Raw genomic sequence first — 20,804 nt, 5'->3', positions numbered from 1 at the left:
AATAACAAAAGAAACAATATTTCCGTGTCGAGTTCTTCCTTACTTGATTAAGTAGTCTATTACTGCGAGTTTCCTGATGTTTTTAAAACAGCAAACACAGAACTAAACAAATAAATAGGACCCAGAACATAATCTTGTTGAAAGCCAATAAATATCCACATTTATTTTTTTAAAATTCACTGGTTTTTTATTGGTTGAGAAAAAAAAAATATGTTCTTTTAGACTCCTTGTGCTTGCTTCTCAGTGCTTGGAAAATTGAGTATTTTTCGAGACTCCTTGCGAACAATGGTTTGAAAGCCGGTTCCATTTCAGAACACTCTCAGACGCTATTGGTGTAAGTTTATTCAGTGTGCGGTGTGTCCGAGATATTTGTTGAAGTTCGATTGTGTTTGGGATTACTGCTGGATTTTTCAAGAAGTTTAATCGTTTTAAAAAATCATACAAGTAAGTCTAGGCCGATGTTTTTTACTTGCATGGTTTTCTTTGGCTGAGAACTGTAGTTACTGATCCATAAGTGTGTCTTGTGTATTGTTGACTGCAAATAATACTGAAGCTATTCATAGCGTTCTAGGCGGTTAAGGATGTTATGAATTAAGAAGTATTTGTTTATATTAGGGTTTTTGGTAAGCACCTCGAAATCATGGATCTTTCATTTCCGTTTTTCTAATCGTTAATTTAATCAGATTTTTTTTCACCAATCGGTGATCTGTCAAAAGTCTTGAAAAAAAATGTCAAAATTTGGTGGTGTTAATATGAGTGTGCTTACTTTCAAGTTGAAATTGCTCAGTTGCTGGAATAAGTATCCAAATGGTAAATTATTAGTGCTGGTCAGATATGTATTTCGAAAACAGCAATAGGATTTGTTGCAGTGGTAAGTTTTTCGGTATTCGATATTGTTAGAAAGATTTCAGATTATTAAACTTTTTTATGTTGGGGTGGCTAGCGGCAGGCTACTAGGATAGCATGCTTCTTAATGCGTTATAGGCTGTGAGGTTTTTACATAGACTAGCCTATATCACACGAAACTCTTGGCACAAGCCCTACTGTCTGTGGTATTTCTACAGAAGCAATCCGCGGTGGCTTAGACTATGGCAATTGACTGATTCCTATGTTATTTGAGTTACTGTACAAGATTTAAAAGTAATATCCATTCGGCCGGCTGTAACTAAGCAGTAATTGACCTTTGAAAGTTACATAATAGCCACACCAAACTCAAAGGTATATTAAAGTTTAGTTCCAACCAAACGAAAAAATATTCCTTACAACCCTAGTAAAGCAACTAAAATAACATAGAAAATGTCAATTGCCATAGTCTAAGTCACCGAAGAACGGTCCTATAGGAAGGTACCAAGTATTCGTTACGGTGAAGGAAATGTAAACACAGCCGCCATGTTTAAATTCCCCAACCACCACGGAGCCATATGTTCACTAGGGGGGGGGGGGGGGGGGGGGGGGGGGTAAGGTGGAAGGTACGAGTTGTCTTAGCAGCACCCCACTGAATAGTAACATACCTTGACGCAACTTTCGGCGAAAGCCTAACACTCACTTTCCTAAAATATAATAATTAAGAATAATGTTTGGACCTTACCTTAAAGGGGTGGAGGGTACAAAGCAGCAGCTGCTTTTAAGAATGCGTGGAGGCGGGTCTTGGGTTCCTCAAAATGCAGCTTGAAATAAGCAACAGCCAAGTACCCGACGAAGTTATACATTCTCCTCCCGTATCTTGGAGTCGACTGATTGGGGGCAAAAGACCTGCTTTCTCAGGAGGCCGTGGTCCTGGCAAAAACCGATTAGTCGATCATAATTACCTGAGTAAAAGGCAGGCAGAAAAAATCTTTGTAACTCGTGTAACAATTGTTACATGCAGTTGGCAAAGAGTTCCTGGTGAGGGGCTGGGGCGAGCGTGAAGTAGATGCAGCAGTGGATGTCATGGCGGCAGATTCAACAGTGTTGGAGTTCTACAGTTAGGAGGTGGCCAGGAGGCCAGACCGTAGAAAACAGGGTAGGAGAGGTGGGGTGGAGTAGTAAAAATGCTTTGATGCTATTGGTTGAGGCAGGGTGGGGCTGAGGTAAATGAACAAGCAATTAACAAGATAAGTTGGCAATGTTAAGGGTAATAAAAGTAAATGGGTAGTTAAGGAACTAAATGTAAATGTGGGATGGGTTCAAAATATGAAATACAAATACATATATAACGGGCCCAGGAGGGGTGGGATTTAGTCCTGGGTGGTAAATGTGTAATAGGGCCTATAGTTGTTTTAATAAATCAAAATACCAAATTAAACATAGGTTAGCATATAACAAAACTAATTAAACTTGTAGGGGATGTTGCCTGACCAGGGGTGGGGTTGGGCCTGCTGTAACCCCCCTTAAAGAACCAAACCAACCTAACATAACCTAACCTAGCAGGGGATGTAACCTTACCTAGTAGGGAACTTAACCTAGTAGGCAATGTTGCCTGACCAGGGGGGCTTTGCCCCCCGTACCCCCCCCTTAAAGGCCTAACCTAACCTAGTAAGGAATGCCTAACCTAACCTAACCTAACCTAGTAGGGAATATTGCCTGACCAGGGGGCTTCGCCCCCACCCCCCCGTACCCCACCCTTAAAAGGCCTAAACCTACCTAGTAAAGGAATGTAACCTAACCAACCTAACCTAACCTAACCTAGTAGGGAATATTGCCTGACCAGGGGGGCTTCGCCCCCCCGTACCCCCCCTTATAGGCCTAACCTAACCTAGTAAGGAATGTAACCTAACCAAACCTAACCTAACCTAGTAAGGAATGTAACCTAACCAAACCTAACCTAGTAGGGAACATTGCCTGACCAGGGGGGCTTCGCCCCCCGTACCACCCCTTACAGGCCTAACCTAACCAAGTAAGGAACGTAACCTAACCTAACCTAGTAGGGAACATTGCCTGACCAGGGGGGCCTGACGTAACCTACTAAGGAATGTAACCTAACCAACCTAACCTAACCTAACCTAACCTAGTAGGAATATGCCTGACCAGGGGGGTTCGCCCCCCTACCCCCCCGAACCTTAAAGGCCTAACCTAACCTAGTAAGGAAGTAACCTAACCTAACCTAGTAGGGAACATTGCCTGACCAGGGGGGCTTTCACCCCCCCGTACCCCCCCTTGAAGCCTAACCTAACCTATAAGGAACGTAACCTAACCTAACCTAGTAGGGAAATTACTAGGCCTAACGTACCTAGTAAGGAATGTAACCCTAACCAACCAACCTAACCTAGTAGGGAAATATTGCCTGACCAGGGGGCTTCGCCCCCGACCCCACCCCCCCCCCTTAAAGGCCTAACCTAACCTAGTAAGGAACGTAACCTAACCTAACTTAGTAGGGAAATACTAGGCCTAACGTAACCTAGTAAGGAATGTAACCTAACCAACCTAACCTAACCTAACCTAACCTAGTAGGGAATATTGCCTGACCAGGGGCTTCGCGTACCCCCCCTTAAAGGCCTAACCTAACCTATAAGGAATGTACCTAACCAACCTAACCTAACCTAGTACATTGCCTGACCAGGGGGCTCGCTCCCCCGTACCCCCTTAAAGGCCTAACCTAACCTAGTAAGGAATGAACCTAACCTAACTAGTAGGGAAATACTAGGCCTAACCGTAACCTACCTAACCGAGGGAATGTAACCCCCCCTTAAACCAAATAACCTAGTAAGGGGAATATAACCTGATCATTGCCTCCGGGGGGCGCCCCCCGTACCCCCCCTAAAGCTAACCTAACCTAGTAAGGAACGTAACTAACCAACCATACCTAGTAGGGCAATTGCCTCCACCAAAACTTCCGACCAGTTACTTAAGGCCTAACCTAAACCTAGTAAGGAAGGAACCGTAACATAACCTAACTTAGTAGGGAACAAGCCTGACCAGTGGAACGTACCCTACCTAGGGATGTAATAACCAATAACCTAACCTAACCTAACTAGTAGGGATATTGACCAGGGGGCTTAAGCCAACCTACTACCCCCAGGCCTAACCTAACATAGTAAGGAATATTGCCTGACCAGGGGGGCCTTCGCCCCCCTGTACCCCCCCTTAAAAAGGCCTAACCAACCTAGTAAGGGAATGTACCTTAACCTAACCTAGTAGAACATTGCCCCCCTGGACCAAGCCCCTCCACCCCCCGTTAACCTGAAGGCCTAAACCTAACCCCTAGTAATGAACCCCCCCCGGTAACCCCCCCCCTAACACTAAGAAACCTAGTAGGGAAATACTAGGCCCTAACGTAACCTAGTAAGGAATGTAAACCTAACCAACCTAACCTAACCTAGTAGGGAATATTGCCTGACCCAGGGGGGCTTCGCCCCCCCCGTACCCCCCCCTTGGAAAGGCCTAACCTACCTAGTAAGGAACCGTAACCTAACCTGAACCTTAGTAAGGGAAATACTAGGCCTAACCGTAACCTAGGTAAGGATGTAACCTAACCAACCTAACCTAAACCTAACCTAGCCTAGTAAAGGGAATATTGGGGCTGGGACGCCTCCGGGGGCCCCCGTACCCCCCCTTAAAGGCCTAACCTAACCTAGTAAGGAATGTACCCCCCCTACAAACCTAACCTAACCTATAGAATATCATTTGCCTGACCAGGGTTGGCTTCGCCTTTCCCTCCGTACCCCCCCTAAAGGCCTAACCTAACCTAGTTAAAAGGATGTAAGCCTAACCTAACCTAGTAAGGGAAAATACTAGGCCTAACGTAACCTAAGTAAGGAATAACCTAACCTACCCCCCTATAGGTAATATTGCCATGATCAGGGGGCTTCGCCCCCCCAGTACCCCCCCCCTTAAAGGCCTAACCAATAAACTAGTAAGGAATGTAACCTTATACCAAACCCCCCTTAAATAACCTAAACCTAGTATGGGAATATTGCCTGACCATGGGGGCTTCGCCCCCCGTACCCCCCCTTAAAGGCCTAACCTAACCTAGTAAGGAATGTAACCTAACCAAACCTAACATAGTAGGTAACCAAGTAGGGAATGTAACCTAACCAACCCCCCCCCGGTATCCACCCTTGAAGAACTAACCAACCTAGCCTAACCAGGTAGCATATTTCTTAAGTCTGGAAGAGTTTAGACAGAGTTGCGATAACACATGGGATGGATAGAAAATATACAAGATGGTAAAATTGATGGTATGGTAAAAATGATGATATATGACCTGTAATTAGCACTACAGACTACAGACAGGAGGCCAAGAACTCTTAGCACTTCGACTCCCATCAAGAATCTTGGACTTTGAAAGTAACGGTTTTAAAAGCAAGGAGCATGGAACGTTTTTCAGACTTTACTGCCTGTTGTTTCAGGCTTTAAAATGGTATTATGTACAGAACTAAAATAATAATTGCCTTATGCTTAAAAGAAATGTGGAGGATACAGTTTCGTACCCCGTTGGGGGATAGTGCCGACAGTACACCTCATTTGGTGCAATGTAGGCATTACTTAAGGTTCTATGCAGCGTCCCTTCGGCCCCTAGCTGCAACTACTTTCATTCATTTTACTGTTACCTCCGTTCATATTCTCTTTCTTCCATCTTATTGTCCACCCTCCCCTAACAATTGTTTCATAGTGCACTACTTTGAGGCTTTCCTCCTGTAACACCTTTCAAACCTTTTACTGTCAATATCCGTTTCAGCGCTGAATGGCCTTAGTTGCCCCAGTGCTTGACATAATGCCAAAAATCTATGTAAAAAAATATTATGCACTTAATCTAAGGCATACATATGGCCATTGAGTATGAGCCTGGATGAAAATAGCCGTATACTCATATACTACCGTTATCCCTAGCTTTAATTGATACGTGTTGAGAATGTGCATAAAATTTTCTGTTGAAAGAGAGTTGGAAAAAAGTGTCATCCGTATTTACTTTAAAGCATATCGCAGTTCTAATAAATTTATGCATCAATTCTGCTCTAGTTCAGCTTAGTAAAAAGTCTACTGTAACTCCGTAAACAGGTAGTGTTCTGTACTCCTATAATTGCTAAAAGTATTACATACTAATGAAATACTCATTTTGATTCTTTGCACACAATGAATAACCAGTACGAAATGTTTGCTAAGAATATTAAATAAATTAAATAATCAGTGTTTTCTTTGTACACAATGAATTTTAAGCAAAAATCCCGTAAGGGCTTGGTAAAAATATTCAATACTGAATTTTATCATCACATTTTATTTGTTTGTACACAATGTATGAAAAGTAAACAATCAAAAGCAAAAAATTTTCAATTAAAACTTTTTATATATTTTTACACATTGTATGACAAGGACCAGTCAGGTAAGGATATCTGGAAGGTTTTATGCAAACGAATTCACCTCAAAAAGGCAATTTTTACTACAGCTTATCAAGTAGACCTTGAAAAACAACCGTATTCAGATTAGCTACTGACAGGATGAGTTTGTCACGTAACTGTATTTGGTTACATTAGGCTAACTTAGATCACCAAAACAACAATACCGTAGGTTTCCTTAAGGGCACATTAGCTCTTGAAATAATTTAATGAATGAAGCTGAAACTGTGTCCCTGTAAATAGTAGGGACTATATCAGTTTGATTCCTGTTCATGGCCTAGTTATGACCAGTATATTGCTTTTATACAATGCAAAGTAATGTGCATTACTACGAAATAGAATATGTCAATAGAAATCCGTAATGTAAGCCTACTCCCTCTCTATTTTCCCCTACAAACAGGTCAGATACCATCATTTTTACCATCTTGTATATTGTTTGATTCATTCCAGGAGTTATCGCAACCCTTTATAATGGTTTTAAACATGCATAATATGTTTCACGGTGTATCTCATTTGAAGAATATTTTTTTGTTAAATTAGTGTTGCATTATGTTTAGATATATCTGACTAAAATGTATATGTCATACAAGCCGTAAGCTGTGAAATTGACAAGAAAGCATTTCTTCGGCATCATGACTGGCGGCAATAATGGATATATTACCGAGGAGAGAGCTAAAAGGCGTGGCTTGTGACGTCATGGATCAGCTCCACGCGCTTTGATTGGTCCTAATTTTCCCCATCCCTAAACTCTTCCAGACTTGGGAAATATGCAACCAGGTAACCCCCTTCAAGGAAGTAAAACTAGTAGGTAAACCAACATATAACAAACTAAACCTAAGGGTATGTTGCCTAACCGGGGGAGGGGTATTCGGCCCCAGTAGGTTAAAACTGACATATAAAACGTAACTGTGATGGGTGTGGAAGTGTTGTAAAATGTTAAAAGTAACCATACATAACTGCATAATAGTAAAGAAAGTGGAAGGGAGGTGTAAATTGTAATGTCTGTAAAACTGTATAATGGAATATATTTAAATGTAGGTTTTATAATAATAATGGCAAACTATATATATGTTATATATTTAAATGTAGGTTTATAATAATAATGGCAAACTTTAATCTAGGTATTGGTATCGGTGAGAAATGCACTGTAAATGGTGTAATGTAAAGAGCCAGTTGTGAATACTGGAAAGGGGAGGGATTGACTTGTGTATAAATGATATAGGGAGTGTGTATGTAATATGCAACGCAATGTGCAATTTCACCTAACAGGTAGGTAGGTAGGTAGGTATCGAAACGTCCTAAAACTGAGTTCTATATCAACACGTAGGCATTTTTAGGTGTCTGTCCTCAATTATAACATAATATTTCAAGTTATATATGGTGAAATGATTAGGTGGGGATATTTCAAAACAGTTATTATACAAATACTATGGAAAAAGGAAAATGAATAAACACTAGAATTCACATAACATGTTTAATAAACAAATTAGGTAAATGCTTTTATGTAACTCAACGTATGGTTACCAGCCAGGGTTCCCAGATGACACCACTACCAACCAGCCAAAGTCTACCATGAAACCAGCCAAAATCCCGCCAAATGGAAATCCAAACCAACCCAAATAACCGGCAAATATATGTGCGTTATATTTATCTTTTTAAATGCATATTTTTTATCATATATATGCTTGTATAGCGGCATCATAGTTTTAGTTAGATAATATAAACTAATACAAGAATACAGGAAAAAAAACGAGAAAGAATTGAAATTTTGAAATGAGGCTCGTTCTCTGAGAATCCGGCAGCCTGTTTTGTGGTCATCTGGTGTGTGTGTGATTTTTTTTTAATTCCATCTACATCATTTTGCTTAAATGTTACCAGTTTTTTACTGAAAACCTATTCAAATTCCCCACGATTTTCCTGAAAACCTTCAAAAATTCCCAATCTGGGGAGAGATTCCTCAAACGTGGGATCAGTGTTTAGCTCAAATAGAAAGTGTTTGAAAACCAGCCAAAATACCACTAACCAGCCAAAGTGAATTTTTACCCACCAAATTAGGAAAAAAAGCCAAATTTGGTGAGAAACTGCCAAATCTGGGAACCCTGTTACCACCCAATCCTTCACTCAGTCCGGTAGCAATGTAGGGGTCATACTGTAACGTGTTTGGCTAAATACATATATCCCTCCCGTAAACCCCCATTTCTTTCCTCACTAAGAAGTCTGAGTTTAGGCCAAAAGCTCCCTTACAGTTAGCGCATGCGCAGTAGCATTAGCGCATGCGTAGTAGGATTCAGTGTTGTGGTAGTAGTAGTAGTAGACGAATATGGATGTGGAACGGCTCCACTATCGCTAGTTTTGTTATTTCTTATTTCCGCCTGTATTTCGTGTGTTTAAAAGTGATAAATGTGGGAAATACCACAATAACACGGCAAAATCTCCCCCAAGTGGTTTCTCCCCTTTCACCCACCAAAACCCCGGTTCCCACTGGCGGTCCCCCTTACCGTAGGATAGAGTTGGGGTTTTGTCCCCACCCAAAACCCGGTTCCCAATGGGAATCCCCTTTACCGTAGGATAGAGTTCAAAGGTAAATTAGAGTCGTCCGAATAAATATTACTTCAAATTCTTGTTCAGGAGGTAAAACTGCATAGAAAAACCGCAACTGCCATACTCTGGGCCGCCGCGGATAGGTACACTAGATCTACCCTGTCTGTTTAATCATGGTTAAGGAGGCCCTAAGTCTAGGTTAGGCGTAGCAATATCTTAATTTAGGAGGCATTTAGCTAACTATTAATTGAATCAAAGCGTCAGGCAATGAAGCGATGGGTCTGCATGATCAGCTCATGCTGTATAATATAAATACATATTATACTAAGATAACATGCTTCTTAATGTGGCGGTATAGGCTGTGACCTTAGGTTTTTAGATGGACTAGCCTATATCACACGAAACTGTTGGCACTAGCCACTGTCTGCTGAATCGCCTTTAAGTAGAAATTAAGTCTACGTTAGGCCTAGCATAGGTTAATTGAGGATGCATGTAGCTGACTTAAAAAAGATGAATTAAAAAAAAAAGGGGCTATGGGTATGCTTGATCAACTAATGCTGTATAATATGAATACATGTCTCGGCTAACATGCGGGACCAATGGAGGCCCTCTGTTTCACATGGGCAAAATTCTTAGGCTTTAAGATAAGACCTCAGAGTTTTGTTTTTCAAATACTTATCTATGATACCTGTTAGGGCTTTGGTTGTAAGTTAACTGGTAATGCCGAGCATTCTAGGTCATATTTTATTATATAAATATTTGCTGTAGAGTCATTTTATGGTCAGTTTATTTTTAAGACTTTAAACAATATTTTTTCATGTTTACTGGGTTCCCTCTGGTCCTTGGATATGAATTACGGGCTAGACATTTACAGTGTTCGTGAATATTAGATTTGTCTAAATCGTATCATATCAAACAAACTACGAGAGCCATATTTCACCATGTTTAGAAAGAAGTGTTGTTAAAAACGACCGTATTTGCCTCTCTATATCAGACTACACTGCGTTAGTTTGAGGCAACATTATGACCATTAAGAATAAATGAGTGACTATCAGAATGGAAGCATCATGACAAACATTTGTGCGTAGTACTACGGGGCAATGATAAATGAAAGAACTTAGCGTATTGTAATTAAATAAAACTATTCTAAAACATATCGCCAGGAAAATGGTAAAGGAATATCTTTTGGTTAACGGTAAAGTTAGTTCAAATGTTTGAAGTGGTAATAATATATACATTCTAACCTACTATGAGATTCAGGGTCTCTGTAACACGGTTTTTTGGACTTTGCTCCTTGTCAAGGCATTGGATGTAGCTGAAAGTTGACATATGTATATTTTACAACCACACACAAATTTTGTCAGCATTATCAATAACCTAATTTTTATAGAGTAAAAATGATCTAGCCGACGCCATGGCCAATGATTACGAGCCAAAAGTCGAAAAACATTCATTACGTAAGCAAGGTAAACAAATACCTTTTGACTAAATGTTGCCCCGCCCATCCACCAGACAGAAATTCCATCGGCTCTGAAGCCCAAAGACTTTATGAATGGTGGAACGATACATAGATGTGGTTGGGGTATCAGTGCTAGCGTAGTAATACTACTGTAGCAGTAGTGCCGCAACAGTATAGTAGTAATATACATGAATTAAACGTTTAGACCAACTGCTGGGATCCTTGATCATTTAGCACTTCTTACAACTACTCGAGAAATGAGTTTTTATAGCCAGAAGTTAAATTTTCTAATCCAACAATGCCCATGGTAGCCTTCAGTGTTATCCTGAATTATAACGAGGCGAAAGTGGGTGGAGCCTCATGAAGTCATCATTCTGACGATAATTATCGGTGAAGGTTTAAAGCCAATATACGGTACCGGCTATTTTTTTTTTCAGTAAATAGGTAGATAGCCAATAAATAAAAATTGCTTGACATTGGATATAGCAGTTATCAAATAAAGCTTGTCTACTATGTTTTTGGTAATTGCCAACTATTCCCTACATCTTGTCGGTAATTCTTCAGAAGCAATCCGCACTGAATATTAAAATAATCACCTACATGGAAAGAGCATGTGAAAAGCAATATAAAAAGTATAGTCATTATATGAGAGATTGAACGGGGTGGAATTAAATGAACTTGATAAGTTTTTACCTTGAATTTTTCCTAAGTCGGGAGAGGTGTTTCCTCTACGGTAATGTTTACTTTTAATGAGCCCTCTAACTTACTTCCTTACACAAATAAAAGCAGTTCCAGTTACTCATTATTGGCTGAGAGGTGTGACATCGTTATGACGTCATGGGTTTCATAACCAATTACGAACGACTTTAGTCGAAAACTAAGTTTCACTAGCATTTCAGCGGAGTAATAAAGTTAGCTGTCCAGTGTCCACTGGTATCCTTGTTTGACTGAATACTCGAAAAATGAAGCAAAAACCGGCATTTTGTCTTCCTGTAGCTATGGCAGAGGTAGTGCCTGGCCCTTCTGGCATTAATTTTGACAGAGACCTTCGATTTCCTACCGATTGTTTGCAGTGCAATGTGGGTTACGGTGAATTTTATCATTATTTGTCTGGTGGTGGTGGTAAAGAAGTTGTGATTGAATATGCTCAGAGACATAATTTAATTCTACAGCCAAAAAAACTGCGAGTGTTGTGGAGCTATTTGTCGGATCGACTACAACAGGAACGCCTTCAGGTGTGATCGCTCTGTAGTGACGAAAGGACGTCGGCGTAAGCGATGTGACACCCAAATCTATCTGCCACGGTAAGTAGCCTTACTGTAAACCCTGTGGGTAGCGCGCGCAGCGCAACATAACCTCTTGCCGTACATGCCCTGCTTGCCAAGAATCTTTAAATATGCCGATAAGGCGCGAAGCGCCGTTCTGCTACGGCCTTACTGACAGCACACATAAATCGATGGTCGCCGATATGTAGTCGCTCCTTACTTTGTTTGTTGTTGTTTTGGTATCACCGCCATATTGGATTTGGTGTTCTTCCGCCGATTTCAGTCGGCGGTCGAGTGGGCCCGCGAATCAGTAGGTGCTCCCAATTATTATTATTGCTGCAAAGCACTCCTTTCTGATTGTTTTGCGTAAGAAAATAAGTTAGAGGGCTCATTAAAAGTAAACATTACCGTAGAGGAAACACCTCTCCCGACTTAGGAAAAATTCGAGGCAAAAACTTATCAAGCTCATTTAATTCCACCCCGTTCAATCTCTCATATAATGACTATGCTTTTTATATTGCTTTTCACATGCTCTTTCCATGTAGGTGATTATTTATTTTAATATCCAGTGCAGACTGCTTCTGAAGAATTACCATCTTGTCAATCTGATTGTGACCTATAAAGTAGACTGTAATTTCTTTGGAAACTTATTTTGGGAGTTAGACTAATAATCGAAGTGTTTTTGTATTTATTAACATATTTTGTTGGTTTGTTCATTATGACAATTATCAGTGGAGAGGTTCCTGAGTTCATAAAGGTGTACTGCTTTGCTTGTATTTAAATTTGTATGTTATTGTTGCCAGAGGTTTAGCCTTCGTTACGTATAGCCAATCATCCATCGAGAAAGAGGGAAGAAATGATGTCATAAGTTACGTAACGAGTGCGTTCGAAACCTTTTCTCTGAGTAAGTTGGCCCGTCTTCAAAAAAGGTCACTTTTACATTGTAAGTACCAAATTTATTCAACCTACGTAGTGCAGAATACACTCAAAATTTGTGTTGATATAATATGTATTCTGAATAAGCGTTATATTTATGAAATGCATAGATAAAAAGTTATTGCAAAAAAACAGTGTTACAGAGGCCCTGAATCTCATAGTAGTGTCACGAACCCTGAGAGGTCCGCTCTAGGTTCAATTTATAATAAACAAAAAGAATTCAACACCAACTGGGGATACGAATATAGAAAGATACACAAACAGAACAAAGGTTGGTAAATTTTTACTTATGGACATTAATTGCTTTCAACATAAAATATAGGTTTTTCTGTTGTATTATGATGTGATTTGAATGATTTTGAGGTTTATTTCCAGCGCAAATGAATACTTATCCTTCCACCACCCCTCCCCCTATAGATAACAATCTGGGGGAACCTCCTTGGGAAGCGGGGTTTTGGGTGGGGGAGACAAAGTAGGTAAAAACAGGGCAAAATGGAGGGAAAAAACCTAAATATAACACTCAAACATAAAAATGGACCTATCCCTGGAGCACTTAAAGATTCGCGTGCCCACTCGACCGCCGACCGAAATCGGTGGAAGAACACCAAAACCAATATGGTGGCGATACCAAAACAACAACAAACAAAGTAGGGAGCGACTACATATCCGCGACGATCGATTTGTGTGTGCTGTCAGTAAGGCCATGGCGGAACGGCGCTTCGCGCCTTATCCGCATATTTAAAGATTCTTGGCAAGCCCGACATGTTCTGGCAAGAGGTAATGTTGCGCTGCGCGCGCTAGCCACAGGGGTTACAGTAAGGCTACTTACCGTGGCGGATGGATTTGGGTGTCGCATCGCTTACGCCAGCGTCCTTTCGTTCTACAGAGCGATCACATCTAATGGCGTTCCTGTTGGAGTCGATCCGACAAATAGCTCCAACACTCGCAGTTTTTTTGCTTCAGAATTAAATTATGTCTTTGAGCATATTCAATCACAACTTCTTTACCACCACTAGACAAATAATGATAAAATTCACCGTAACCCACATTGCACTGCAAACAATCGGTAGGAAATCGTAGGTCTGTCAAAATTAATGCCAGAAGGGCCAGCCACTACCTCTGCCAGGAAGACAAAATGCCTGTTTTTGCTTCAATATTCGAGTATTCAGTCAAACAAGGATACCACTGGACACTGGTTAGGTAACTTTATTACTCCGCTGAAATGCTAGTGAAACTTAGTTTTCGACTATAGTCGTTCGTAATTGGTTATGAAACCCATGACGTCATAACGATGTCACACCTCTCGGCCAATAATGAGTAACTGGAACTGCTTTTGTTTGCATAAGAAAGTAAGTTAGAGGGCTCATTAAAAGTAAACATTACCGTAGAGGAAACACCTCTCCCGACTTAAGGAAAAATTCGTGGTAAAAACTTCCTTAACATAGTGAACTAAGTTAAAATACGCTACATTATTAATGTCCATAAATAAAATAATACCCAAAGGTTTATTTGCAAGCTTACTAACAAAGATAAATGCAGAATGGGGAAACAGTGAGGTAATGAAAATACTTGCTGGCAAGTCTTCAGCGGTCGACAATCAATCCTAGAAGCGACAGCTTCACAAAAGGAGAACTATAACTTCAGACGTCTTCTTGACTCCGTATTGCAGAAAACAATGTCTACTCTTGATACTCGAAGGGCAGGAATTCCTCGAAACTTCTTGTAGAACTTTTCTTCTCTGAAGGCTTGCTCAACGTCGAAATACCTCTGTCGTCCACTCCCTGACGACGACTTGGCCAGATTCCAATCAAACTCTCAGGCGTCCTTTTTCTCTCATTCCTCGTCTGTTCCTTCTTCTCTTATCTCTCTCTGATGATCTCTGTTGGTCTCCCACTGATTATCTCTGCTGCTGCTGATCTCTCCTACTTCGTCAGTCGTATTTATACGGCAATCTGGAGGCGGGGCCTACCAGCGAACGTCATAGACTTCCGAGATGACAAGAAAGCTCCAGAAGGATCCTGACGAAAGATTGCATCAAAATACGCTGCGTTCCTCACGACATGTCTGCGGCTGTCGAGTTCCATCCTTCACCTGACGATTCAAGAACAATCATGAGAGCAGGCGCCTCCAACACGTGCGTGAATGCCTCTTTGCTGCAGACCTACTTGAAGAAAATGCATTTTCCTTTCTTGTAACTTATCTTTCTTTGCTATAAAGCAATTACCATGACACCTAGCCATGAGCACTCTGTCCTAATTCGGATGTATTTAGCATCAGTTCATATCTTGGCCTGTTTTCATCATCCCATGTTTTTCGAAGGTATCTTAATCTAATCCTCCAGTTCCATGAACACCATGTGAAACGCGCTCCTCAGTGGCGAGATCGGTATGGTCTTGGCCTGCCACCTCTTTGGCCTCGAGTTCGATTCTCGGGCGTTCTACTGAGGGGTTAGAGATGTGTATTTCTGGTGATGGAAGTTCACTCTCGGCGTGGTTCGGAAGTCACTTAAAGCCGTTGGTCCCGTTGCTGAATAACCACTGGTTTCATGCAACGTAAAATCACCATACAAACAACCCACGCGAAACGCTTGTATCTATTCAAACATAGTCTATAATTTTTGTTTTAAGAAAAAGGTTTGCATTTAAAAGTTTACAATAGTCTGCTAAGACTCGGTTCCCATTTTAATTCCAATGAATGTTCGATATAATAGGGTTGTATATAAATACGCCTTTGCAGAATGCGTATATAAATAGTCACTTGGATGATCTTACTGGCTATTTATTGCTCTTGGATTCCTTTCAAAGTTAATGGTAATTTCAGTATCTTAAGTATCATGTAGTGTACTCCACACGCTAGCGATGAGAGTGAGGCATTTTGTAGTACATTTAAATGAAATGTGATGTCAGCCGGGAAATATAGATGTCAGATATCACAACTTCAGATAGGGTGTCATGACTTCACCGAGAATTCATTTGTCCCAGCCAATCGTTGGACTGTAATTGAAATCAGATATCCCCAGTAGTACCCCAACATAAGAGACCTAGCAGAATTTTGAATTTTTACTTGGTAAAACCTGCTGTTCTAAAATTTACTCTCTCTCTCTCTCTCTCTCTCTCTCTCTCTCTCTCTCTCTCTCTCTCTCTCTCTCTCTCTCTCAGAGCATATAGTTTACGTATGCTTCCCATGACAGATGTGGTCTTGAAACTAGAAAGTTTATGTAAGATGCCGTAAAAAGTGGCAAAATGTAAGTTTTTTTGTTATGCTGTCAATGAATGTTGGTTGTTAAACATAGGTACTAAGTTAAGGGTTGGTTACAAAAGAACAAAATCCATCCAATGAATGTTCTTTGTTAAGCTTACCGGCGAAGTTAAGGATTGGTTAAAAAAAAAAAAAAAAAAAACTAACCCTTTCGCCTCTTGAAATGTGTTGAAATGTGTGTGGACTAATAGGGAAAATGGAAAAATTAGGCAAAAACCAAAATAGATTATCGGCAGAGTTTCCCAAATATGCTGCACCATTGGAATTCTTCGTGCGCTGTAAATGGATACAATTACGTAGCATGGTTTTTCGCTCTCGATTGTGCATTCTTTCACAAACACCACAAACAAAAATAGCAAATGTAGCAAATTGTTACGCGAGTTATTGGAAATTTCAGGAAACCTGAAAATTCACAAAGTCCTGCTAACAGGCGAACAGACAGTTGAGCCAAACGCATAACATTTGATATTAAGGTTTTGAAGTGTTATTATTCAGTTTGATTTGTACAGTTATACCATAGAATATAATGTGGTTATACAGTGTTTGAGTCCTTATTAAGAGTTTTATAACTTCAAATTGCTTGCGAGAATACAAATCCTCCTGTTTTGTGTGGATATCTCGGCGACAGCTTCATGTCCAGCATTTTAAATTTGGTGACGGCTAGTGCAGAAGGTGTTGGGGATCCATACACAAGCAAGTACAAAGCCACGTTTTTATTTTAACACAATCTCCACCATTGCTGCTGTTAAAGCTGTTTTCTCAAGTGTGTATTTGACCGGTGTTCGATTGTGACAGTTTTTTTTATCAGTTTCTGTACAAAGGGACGGTGCAAATTTCATTATGCTGTGCACAAAGGTTTTACTAAGGGAAATCTGCGTAGTTTAGGGTGGATTAAAACCTTCCAAACTTAAATGGAATGCCCGCTGCGTCCTGGATTCAAGTTGGTAAACATTGTATGTTTGTCTGTATTACTGTGATAGTTTTAACTAACAGGCTGTAACTAGGTGGTTTTTTTTAACGTGAGCTTAATTATGGTAAAGGGAAGCCTTTCCATTTATAGTAATGTTTTGAATATTTGGTTTTAACATTGTAAAACTAAACTAAACTAATAATTTACAGATCCAGTTGGTCGACTTGCTGTAATAACAAGGAGGACTCTTAACCCTGAGGATACTGCTGTCAGTAAAATCCGGGAGGGCTGCTTTAAATTGAAAGCTTTGCAGTAACAGTTATAACTGATATTATACTCTATAAAAAATTTTCATATTGGTTTTAAGCATTGTCCCACAAGTTAGCCAGTAATTACGGATGAAATAAGTGACCAAAGCAAGCCCGGCCCTTGTGGATGACACAATGAGTTTGCTTTGCCAATGTTTTAGAGGTGTTGCCTTAAGGCCTGTCCACACGACCGGGCCTGATCGGCGTGCTCCAGTGTTGACGGGCAAATTCTGGCGGACTTATCCGTGAATGTTGTCCACATGGGTGAGGCGATGGAGAGGTGGGCGTGCCCGACGATGCCAGTAGCGTGTTCAGTGTGGTACGATAAACATGGTGCCTACTGCAAAGAAGAAGATAGTGTAGCATGATAATTGCTTTGTGTGATGAAAAAGAAGAGAATATGGTGCAAAGAATGGCTCGGTAAAAGAAATGTATATGGTTAACGTACGTCTGCCAGGGTCGAAGCTGAAGCCATCGGGCACCACCATGGTGATTTTGCTACAAGACCCATCGGGCAATTTGACGGTTTGCCTGTCAAGTGTGCCCGTTAGAGGGGAAGTCCGCCGATCAGGCCCGATCGTGTGGACAGGCCTTTAGTTGCCCGAGTGGGTGAAACTAAGGATCGGATTTGTAAAGCTAGAAGTGCGCTTCAGGTGAATAATGGTAGTTTGGGTTTCCTTAGTGTGATACTTTGTATTCATGTTCAATTCAGCATTGTTTTTGCTTAAAAATGTTTAAACTATCCATTTAACAGTTTCGCCATTAAAAAGACACCTCAAAATTTAAAATATATACCATAACCCTAGGTCATTCCTATAGCTTTAACGGCAATAAATGTGTTACACCATTTAATGCGAAACCATTTTAATGCATTCAATCCGCTTCAGGTTTATTATTCGTAGTACACAGCTTTTTCTCTTGATATTAGTCATGAGTTTGATTGGAAGAAGGGGATAAAGTCTCTTGTTCGTATGTTAACACGTGATACTTATTAATCTACTTAAATATTGTTACATGGACCATTCTAATTTTACATAATGGCTATTATTTTCCGAGTTTGTTCTCCTGTATTTAAGCCTGCTCATATTAAAGCTATTCTTTGGTTTACACTTCGTTATTATAATAAAATGCATGGTAAAGGTAAATTATATTACACCATGATTTACCAAATTTTAAAAATTTAATTTATTTTACAGTTCCATCAGTTTGTCTACCCGTTACAATAAGAAGAGCATTCAAAAGTTGTACCCCACACTATAGAACAAGGCAGATCATCTGCAGATAATCTACCAACTATCCACTCCCCTAGTACCGCAGAATTTACTTTCCTAGTAGGAAAAGAGGGGATCGAGTAACCCTGGAACTTGATGGTATTGGTCACGAAGCAAGGACTACATGAGGCATTCTTACACATCAATACATTTAACCACCAGCAGACTGAACAGGCCAGTATCTACGCGCGCTATTAATATTAAAGTCAATGAGGCAAGTATTGTACCAACTTCATATGCTATAACCAGATTTGATACTGATAGTATGTACTGCTATAGTATGAACTGCATATACATCCCAAGTAATGAGGGTGATGTTATTCAAAATGTAATTTGTAGCACAGTTAAATATCTAAAACTATTTTTGCCAGTTAAACTATTTCTGCCTCAATTTACTTTCTACTGGTCATTAATGAAAAGCTGTTTAAAGAATTTTTTTATTTCATCAGTTATGTTTTACCATATAAACTTGTACAAAATGAAATTTTTCATTGCAGATTTAACGCCATGCCTTACGGAAGCGAATAAATCATTGGGCAGCAGCCAGTTGCTGAAACGGTTTTCTTTAGCCTTGCATGGGCAATATCATTGAGGGATTTAATTCTGCAAGACTGCAGCTCGCCATCAGACTTCTGCACTACAATAACTTCAACATGGATGCCCGAGAGCACTTTTACTGGCTGTTATTAAAGAGATCATCAACCACATTCTGCATTGACGAGAGGAGCTAAAGGATTGTCACGTCTATGAAATCTGGCGGTTGTCAAATGTCTCATCGATGAAGAAAAAAGTTTGAGAATTAAGGCCACACCCACATAATGTCGAATTAGCAACTCTACGGCAGCTTGTGGTTGTGCCCATTAAGGAGAAATTGGCTGGTGGAGTAGTATGTCTAATAGAGATGAATTAGCATTTATAAAACCTATCTTACCAAAGAAGGAGGCTCATGAGAAAGAGAGAAGGAAAGGTAACCATCCATGAGTGACATTGAATTTGCACTTATGTAGCAGCTGGTGTGGTTGTTACATGCTGAACGTGACTGAAGGCAGGTTGCATCTAAATGGTGTGATGTTGATGTAGCATCCCTATGCTAGCTGGATACGTATCGCCCTGGTGATATTGAAACAAGTACCTCAGTGGCAGCTGGTTACTTGTTGTAGCTGGTTACTTGTCTCACCGAAAAAGAATTTGAGAGGAAGATTCCATCCACGTGGTTTTAGCTGAATTTGATGCATTATAACGTAGTCTGCAGTTGGTAAAGAAGATAGGGTAGTTAATTGCATCTACATTAGTCCTGAATTTGACTCACTGGAAACGTGTTGAGTTGTTGAACTGATGTGACTCCTGGGGAATGAGCCATCAATCTAAATACCCACATCTACATTGAGTGAAAGACTTGACCCAGTGGTGTGGCTGCGTTGGTGAAGGAAGACTACTTCAGCTGCTGGTTGCATTCACCTAGAGGTGCTTAACCTGTTTTACAGTAGAGATAGAGGACTTGGTTGACAGGATATGTTAGCACACTCGCCAACCACAGACTGTAAACCATTGTAGTAAAACAAGTTAACACTTCTGCGTGAATAGAGCCAGTTGCTAAAGTAGTCTTCCTTACACAAACACTGTCACACCACCGGGACAAGTCTTCTCCTCAAAAATGTAGAAGCAGGCAGTTAATCATGGCAGAGGCTCCCCCTGCAAACCACTATGGCAGCCAAGTGACGAAGTAGTCTTCCAAGCTGTATTCAACTTCCAAATTATAGTCACCTTAAAGGGATTATGTAACTCTCACAAATTACTGTAAGGCCGAATTTCCTTAATGATCTGCATTTTTGTATCTGTAAAAAAAAAAAATAGATTCTCGTTAATAAAATTGCCCATTTTATTTTAAACCGAATTGTGATTTGGCTGAAATACATGAAAAAAGGAGCTATAAGTTTAAAAACTACAATTACCTAAAAATTATCATTTGTGCGTATAAAAAAAATCCCTCCCCCCAAAACGAATTCAGTAAAGCTGAACAGTTAAACACAAGTTATCATGCTGACTAGTAGACAGTCCCTCTATCGAGACCCATCTGTTTAATGGAAAAGGGCAAATCATTCACGCAGTCTGCAAACACGGTAAAGTTGTTGCTGATGATTCATCAATACTTCAGAATCTGCTCATGAATAACTATTTTTGACATATATCTTTTTCAGTTGGGTACGGAAAGATTTCACAGACGTCAAATAATAGAATACGAAATGGCGCATTTAAGTTACGAAAAGTCATATGGGTTTTGTTGGTGTAATTACCATAAGTCCGCTAAAGGATAATTCCTTCCAAGAGTATTCATTACTGCAATGTAAATGAATTCATCATGGTATGTAATAAACATGTTGGACTCCGTGAAATTGTAAGTAAAAGTAAAATCTCTAGAGAACAAGTTTATCAAGAAATTTCTCTACTCTAATATGCCTGGCTATCAAAAAACCCGTCGCTGAATAACCACTGGTTCCAAGAAACGTAAAAACACCATACAAACAAACTTACAAAGTAATATAAA

At 40.1% G+C, this 20,804-nt stretch overlaps 1 long non-coding RNA gene across 2 annotated transcripts; it reads left to right on the top strand.

Annotated features, from left to right (window-relative positions):
* Window positions 1-302: 302 nt before the first annotated feature.
* On the top strand, window positions 303-20,104 carry LOC135226314 (uncharacterized). Of its 2 annotated transcripts, none has more exons than XR_010317186.1 (3): window positions 303-444; window positions 18,185-18,433; window positions 18,757-20,104. It is a non-coding gene; the product is annotated as an uncharacterized LOC135226314 (long non-coding RNA). The 2 variants fall into 2 exon arrangements; XR_010317185.1 differs by having other exon boundaries at window positions 18,185-18,473.
* The last annotated feature ends 700 nt before the right edge of the window (window positions 20,105-20,804 follow it).

Source organism: Macrobrachium nipponense, chromosome 14 (genome assembly GCF_015104395.2).
Source record: "Macrobrachium nipponense isolate FS-2020 chromosome 14, ASM1510439v2, whole genome shotgun sequence".
Taxonomy (NCBI): domain Eukaryota; kingdom Metazoa; phylum Arthropoda; class Malacostraca; order Decapoda; family Palaemonidae; genus Macrobrachium; species Macrobrachium nipponense.
Note: the sequence above shows the minus strand (reverse complement) of the source record. Positions and strands in the feature narration are given on the sequence as shown.